Here is an 8,108-nt window from a genome sequence, read left to right as displayed (position 1 = left end):
TAAGCAACAGCTTTGAATTTTCTTATAGCAAGTGGCTTGAAGAAATCCTCTTAGTAATGCAATTTAAAACTACTTGAACTAGCTGTTAATAAAATATCTTGCCTACAATGTAGCAGCCCCTGCACTGCTTATACATTTTCACATGTATTTTATTTATTCCTTTTAATAACTGTCTAAAACCTGAATATACATAGTACAACTTATAGCCCAGTACATAATATTAAGATTGCAGGCAAATTTTGTTTCCAATTGAAAAACAATTCAAAATTCTTATTCGCGATATAAAAAGTTGTCTAAATGAACATGTACATTTAAACAAGTTATTCTCAATTTATTCCCTGCATGTAAGCAATCAATATTAAACTGAAATACAGTTCCCCCAAGTTGATAAAACTAGTACACAATTGGTTCTTATCAATGCACAACGAAATTCTAACTGAAAATAATTAAATACATTAAGCCAGGACTTAGTTTTGCAAAAGAAAAAAAGAAGTACAAAGTAGCACACCATTCTTATATAATTTACCTGAATTTCATTTAATGGATTCCATGAAGTTTGATACAAAGAGCAGTACTAAAATAATACAATGAAACACATTTATTGACAAATTTTATACAATAGATTTCTTTAATTATTGGCTATTTCTCTTATCAGCTAGTCTGTTGAATGCTTCAGCCAGGATTTCATTTTCCCTTGGTCATCTGCTACCTTCATGTTTTTTCCAATACCATCTGAAAAAGAATTAATGAAGAGAATAAATAAGAATATTTTCAAAAACCACAAAAAAGGACAGCACAATATTAATGGCTTGGGGGGGGGGAGGAAGAGAAAGAAAAACATTACTTGCTCAATGCAGGAAAAACTCATGTGATTTTATAAGCTATTGTACTAAGAAAATTCCTATTCCTGGTTTGTCAAAATATTGTCCTATTCCTTTAGTCCCCACTGTAAAATGAGTAATCAAAAGATTCATCCCCCTTCTCACAGGGGCGGATCCAGAAATTGTTGTAAAGGGAGTCATGTTTCAATGGCGAACGTTGTACCACCTACGTAAAAAAGTATCAGTTAAGTCCATCCCCCAAGGATGATGGCGTACCCCCTCACATGCTACAAGGTCCCCTCCCTAACCCAATGAGATCAAAATCATTTCAATTATGTCCTACCAACCCCCTATTCTTTTCAATGTCGCAACCTGCACCATAGATCATATTTTTTCAAATTTTCATCATATAAGTAATATTTCTTTTGGCAGATAGGCTGGTCACGCTACCACAAGCTTTGAATATATGGCATTAAATTTATAAAATATTGGAAAAGCATAGACACACATATGTGGTTTGAGGTGGAAGAGTGCTCTGAAAAAAAGTTGAACTCATTAGTCATGATTGTTATTTTGAAAATGAACAATTAGAAAACTCAAAATAGCAATAACCCCAGTAAACGAACCCAGTCACTCCTTTGAATTATGAGGCCCTGAGAAGAAATACCTTACAGAACGGGGACAAACACACATATGTTAATATTCATTCCATGTACTACTTTTCACATCGAAAAAAATGAAGCAATAATAATCACAACAAATTACTGTCACAGGGGACCCTCTCCTGAATCCGCCCTTGCTCCCCCCCCCCCCCCACGCCATTAACATTGCAAAAACCTAACAGGCACCATCATCAATGTTAAACTCAAAATCAAATCAAGAATGTCTTCCAGTTTAAAGCAAAGGCAATACTTACTACTACAGGGGGGGAGGGAGAACAACACTTAGAAATTTCTAGTTTAATAACCACTTCTTTAGAAATAAATCCGCACCAAAAATTTTCAAAACTACTTCTTCAAAAGATGTTTTTATACACTTTTCTTGTTGAAAACATTTCTATTACTATTTTATTTTTAATTTTTTTTATTTATTTTGCAATTTCATTTGAAAAATGAAATTATTATTATTGAATAAGAATGTAAATAAGGTGTTTTATTTGCAGTATTTATTTTTATTGCATTTATTGTAAACATTTCTACAGAACAATGCACCATTTTCCTTTGAATTTTGAATACCAAACAAAAATACCAAAATTCTTTAAATTTGAAAGTACCAAACTCACTTACACATTTTATAAATATCATAAAATAGAAATTTTAGAAGTATTACTCCATATGTGCTTCAGTGGTGTAGCGAAGGGGGAGAGGGGCTGAAAACAACCCTCAGAAGCATTGGTTTTAATGAAAATGCAAATTATAACACAGTAGTTTATGCATATGAAATGCTGTTTTGATGAAAAAAAAAACCCTTCAGAGGATATTTTTGATCAAAAATACCCTCCAGAAGGTATTTCTGGCTGCGCTAGTCATGTGCTTAGATGAGTAAAGAGTAAATACATCTATCCTTTTGAGTGATTAGAAAACTTAGATCAGATTTTTTTTTTCTTTCATTGAAAGAAATACATTGTATTTTTATTTTTCATGTTAATGTTCTTTAAGTATCTATTGTAACAAAAAGCAACATAACACAAAATATGAAATCAAACTTCATTGATCATATTGAATTTGCACAAGAAATATGTTTGGTAAAACCCTCCTCGAAACAAAAGTCTGGGTACAGCCCTGGCACATAGTGTACAACACGCAAATGATTTCTTATTTAAAAGATGATTTTTATGGTCACAAAAAAATATATATATATACATAAAAATAAGCAATCGAAGTCGGATGAAATGTCAATGTCTAAATAAAAAATAATCCATAAATGACCAATAATAAATAAATAACATTTACACAAATAAATGCAAAATTAAGTTACGAATATTGTAGTGGGGAAAAAAGAAAAAACAATCACTAGTTCAAAAAATTAGTTATTGGAGGGGGGAGGCGAGTGGGCGGTTAGGGGATTTGACGACTTTTTGCAGGGAAGTAACAATCTCAACACATGGCGATTGAAGAAATTGGTAAAAAAAAAAAAGAAGGCGAAAAAAGTAGTACAGAAAGCAAGTACAACTCAACAACACTCTGTTCAATCAAACATATACAACTTGAAAATAGTAATTGGTGTAAACTGTAGAAAAATTCTTTAATGCAGGGAAGGGAGTCCTGACGGAATGGGAATGGTATTATTGAAACTGAAACAAACTACATCTTTGAATGCTTTTTTTTGGGGGGGGGGGGGGCTAGCTTAGGAGGCGATGCACCATTTCCCTCAAGGGATGGTCACCCCTTGAACATTCACTCAGTTTTATATAATAACTGTTTTCTGAGTGTAAGCTATTCAGAGTGAATGATATGGAAAAGCCTATATAAAGGGACTGGGACTCGGAATAAACGTTCTTCAATATTTGAGAGTGTCGGCTAAAGGAGGTTTTAACACAGATTTTGTTTTGTCATGCATTCTTGTCAGTTTGTTCACCAAACCCCAGCCCTCTCATACTTTCCAACTAAGTCAACAGACTTTTGTCAGCCCTGCATTTAGGCCTGAGAACCCCCCTCCCCCAACAGTAAGATCTCTTGTAATTCCTTAGAATTTATTCATTGAAACCAAGCTTAACACAGACATGAGCATGCACTTGATTGACAACATAGTTGCTTTTGTGAGAGCATTAATTCAAAGTCATGGAAAAATAACAGTAGCAGATTTGCTACACTCACAATTATGTGCTATTAAATATTTTAAAAAAATACAGTATAACCCCGATTAAATAATCGTCAAAGAACTGGAGAAAGTTTTCGTTAAATAAGGATATCTTCAAATCAAGAAGCTTATACATTCAGTGCAGTTAAATTCGGACCAGTGAAATGTATCGCTAAATTCAGGAAATCGTTAAATCGGGTATCGTTAAAATCAAAGTTACACTGTATTTAAAATGATTTTTAAATATTCATTTTGGAACATTTTATACAGATACTTATGACTACAAAACAGCTCTAAACCGAACTATAGGAAACTTAAAAAATAATAAAACAATCAAAGGACTCAATTAAAAATTCAGTTGCATGAAAAAGGAGAGATATGGGGGAGGGGGGAGCAAAATTAGAACTGTAACTCCCTTAGTTAAAATTTCAGTATGCATACATTAAAACATTTGTCACGATTTGATCTTTAAGAAACCTAGCTCAACGCATAAGCAAAACATAAGTCAATCGATGGAAATAAAAGGTGAAAAGTGAGGTTAGATTTATATAATCTGACAAATAAAAACAAATATAATTTGCATTTGAAAGAAAGAAAAAGCATGAAAATTCAATACAAAAAGATATTACCTTCTAGACTTTAAAGTTAAAGTACAAGCATTTCCATTCTGCTCCTCGATCCCTTTAAGTTTTCTTCCTTAAAAAAGGAAGAAAATTATATGTAATGATAAAAAGTACATTAGTATGTTAATATGTATTTGATACTTCACTACAGTACCCCCTGAATCTTCTATATATGCTGCATTGATATCACAATGTAGACAATTTTACATAGTTTATGAAAACTGAAAACAGGCCATCACTAATGCAGTGCTACCTACTGCTTACACATGGGTTAGAAAAATAATTCATTGGTTCAAGGGACCAGTAGGCAGGGCTGTTCGATTTTAGCCGGGCCAAAAAAGGCCAGCCGGCTTTTTAAAGAAAAATAATTTTTATGGTATTTTATTGTAATTTAATCAAAATGAAAATTATCTTTGTACCTTTAATGCAGTTACGGCTGTATTATATCAAGTTCCATGAAACACTAATAAAAAATTTGGTAGTTGTTAAATAAAGTCGTTCACAAAAACAAAACCTCGCTCTAATATTAAAAATCTAGTCTAGTTCAATGGAATTTAAATGTTTATAAATAAATTTTAGTAAAATTCAAAAAATCACATGACACTGCTGCTGTCATACCAATAACTGGGTTCAGACTTTAAATAACAATGCATTACAATTTTGTAATAAAAAAAGAAGAAAAAGTCTAATTTCATACACTATATCATGCATGTGAGTGCAAGGGCCACCAAGACCCAAAGGCCTAGTTAGCTTGGGACAGACATCCCCATAAAATTCGTAACATGACTGATTCCGAACCATGCCCCAGTCAACCAGTTTTCGACTAGGGTGGCATGGAATCTTGTCAGCGCTGGTAAAGTCCCCAAGAACGATGGCATGCCTCCCTCTTCTCCTAAAAAGAGCAGACTAAGACTTTTAAAAATTTCAATGGCTCTTGGTGACCTGGCAGACAAACTTTATGTAAATACTACTGAAGAAATTCTCCAGAAAAAGAGAATGATCATTGCATTAGTAAATTAAAAACTATACATGATTTTTTTGCGAATGACAAAAATAAAAAAGGAAGTAAATCATCCTGAAAAATTTAAAACAGTTGAATGCAATAAAGTAATAAAACGATGCATAACAGCAAAATCACTTCAGGTTTATTTACTCTTAAAAATTTGGCGTGATACTTTAAGGGAGTAAAATTACAGAATCATGACATAAACATCTTTAAGGAGAAAACCAAGCTTTGAAAAACAATAAAATCATTATTTTTAAACATCATCTGCTTGCATTATAATACAGAGTATACGAATTTGCTTGCAATAAAACACATTATATTAATGTTAATCACAACTGTCTAATTTCATACCATAAAAAAAAATATATCGTTGTTAAATTTAGTATCAACAGAATCTGCACCAGTGGATGGAACACATCATATAGTTAACACTACATTTCAAGTAAAAACGCACACGAATATACATTAAAAGTTTGCTTTTTTCTTTCGGCGACGTTATGGATTACTCTTAAACAAACATCTTTAAGAAAAGATGCACACAACGTTCTTATTGCATTTCTGTACGTAATAAACAAAAAAATATTTTTACTTACCTTTCATGCTTGCAAAAACATGGCCGAACAGCGAGCGGGAGCTCAGAGAGACGACGCTGGTTTAGAATGCCGCGCTTGAATATCTCGAAATAGAATCAAAAATAAAATTACCGTTGGAAGCTTAACTTTTTTCTTTATTTTATCTATGTTTTTTCGTTACAGTGTGTTTCGAAACAAAAAGACGCGATTTTAAACCTTTCAATAATTTATTTATTTATTTCTTGCTAAGGAGTATATTTTTACGCGGAATATCTTGATGAAGTCTAAGTGTAAAAAGGTTCGGCGTCGCATAAACGGCATGAAGTCCGTCGCCAGGACGACCCAGGGACCAGGGTAGAGGGCTGGAACCCGGGTTGAGTAAAAGGGTCCTCAAATGGTCAGTGTTATGTCGTCCCAGGGACTAACTAAACTGACGTTATAAGACCAAACTGGAAAAAAAAGGTTTTAATTAGTAATTAAACTTTTGTGAAGTAAAATATACGTTTTTCATCTATTTTCAACAATTTTATCATCTTTTGACTCATTTTCTGCGCTAAATTTTACTAAAAATAAAAGTAGAGGCGCCCTCCAGACGTCAAACATACGACCATTATGGGACGTCTCGCCAACCAGTTCTGCTGAGTGGGTACATAGGTAAAAGAAAAATAACTCAGTGTAAAAGGCGCGGCATTTTACATTGCCGCTCATTTTGCAATCCCGCTTGTGATATTAATTTATTTGCATTCGCACTAAAATTAATTTTTGAAACGAAGATTGTTTTCCCCATTAATACGGTTCCTGATCTCATCTAGGAAAAATTAACGAATGAATGAATATTTGCAATAAATAAATTTATAAATTCGTTTTATTTTTAGAAAAATGTTCGTTATTGAAAATTGATGATTTCAAAAAAGGAAGGAAAAAAAGATAGCCTGCATGACCACACTGAATTTTAACGAAATGAACTCCAAATTCTAACCAAAAAATATTCTTTAAAAATGGATGATCCTACTTAATTATATTTGAAAAATCGAGTGCCGAATAAAAGTGGGGACTAACTAGTTATCGGTTGGCGAAATTTTTTCACTTCCTCTGCCTGTTTGCCACTCTCCCCAACCCCATCCGAGTTGGCAGAAAACATTCTTAAAAATGAAACTAGATCCTCTTTGCATAGTTAATACTTGATTGTACAATAAACATTAATGCCACTAATTAGTTACATTAACCTTTATTTGAACTGATAATATTTATATTTTAGTGCTAAATTAAATACTACTTTGTTGGTTAGTTACCTGTTTTACAAATGCAGTGGCGACTAGAAAAAAATGTGGCTACTATAAATGCCTTTTCTCACCACTGGTGACCAGAAAATTCCCCTAATCTTTATCTTTGAATCCTTTTCTTTTTGAAAAAATATTTATTTATTTATCTAATTACTATATGCAGATGAGAAGGCTACGATAGCATTTCTCAAGGGGTTGTTATGGTGAAAGTTCTTTCAAATTGAGCATAACAACGGCAAAGTCGCGGACGGCTACGGATAAGGATTTCCTGAATTTGAAAAATTAAAGATTTTTCTCTGATCTTTGTATGCAGGGGTGCTCACCCTGCTCCAAGCTCAAAGGCAAAAATCACTCCTTCCCCCACTCTCAATGTTTGTAAACTATCTTGCGTTGAAATTTTGGAATAAAACTAAACCTAGCACTTTTAGAGTCTCAGATTCCCAGTTACTAAATTCGGCAAAATACATGAGGTATTACATACACTATATGACCAAAAGTATTGGGACACTTTCAAAAATTCACAATTTTACGGATTTCTCAAAAAATAAAAGACCAATTGCTGTCTGCTCTGTAATTTTTTTCTCATGAAAAGTATACTCCAGACGTCAAATCCAACAACAATTAAGTCTGCTATTCATTTAGGGGACCAGAAACAAATAATCTGTTCTTATCATGAATCACTCTATAACGATGGCAGGAAAGTGTTGCCAGTTTGCTATCCCTTACCATTCGTCGCCTATCCTAGAATTATAGAAATTCGGCTCATTAGATCGGTGATAACTTTTTAAAATTTAAAGAAATTGCGGTGGAATTTTTTTCATGGATTGTAGGATGTATCTGAGCTTTGAATTATGAACGTTATAAATTGCTATCTTTCGTGCCTGCGCAGTGAAAAATTAATAGCTTTAACTGTTCATATTTCATCAAATTTTCAATATTTTAACTTCAAATATTATTATTATGTTTCTCTAAAATGCTGTCAAATATTTTAAAAGTTTAGAAAA

The 8,108-nt window shown here is 32.8% G+C and overlaps 1 long non-coding RNA gene across 1 annotated transcript; it reads right to left on the bottom strand.

Annotated features, from left to right (window-relative positions):
- Nucleotides 1–605: 605 nt before the first annotated feature.
- Nucleotides 606–5,861, bottom strand: LOC129226304 (uncharacterized). The gene is made up of 3 exons (XR_008580778.1): nt 5,843–5,861; nt 4,250–4,316; nt 606–732 (listed from the first exon to the last, which is right to left on the bottom strand). It is a non-coding gene; the product is annotated as an uncharacterized LOC129226304 (long non-coding RNA).
- Nucleotides 5,862–8,108: the final 2,247 nt, after the last annotated feature.

This window comes from Uloborus diversus, chromosome 7 (genome assembly GCF_026930045.1).
Source record: "Uloborus diversus isolate 005 chromosome 7, Udiv.v.3.1, whole genome shotgun sequence".
NCBI lineage: Eukaryota > Metazoa > Arthropoda > Arachnida > Araneae > Uloboridae > Uloborus > Uloborus diversus.
The sequence above is the reverse complement of the archived record's forward strand: the minus strand, read 5'-3'. Positions and strand labels throughout refer to the sequence as shown.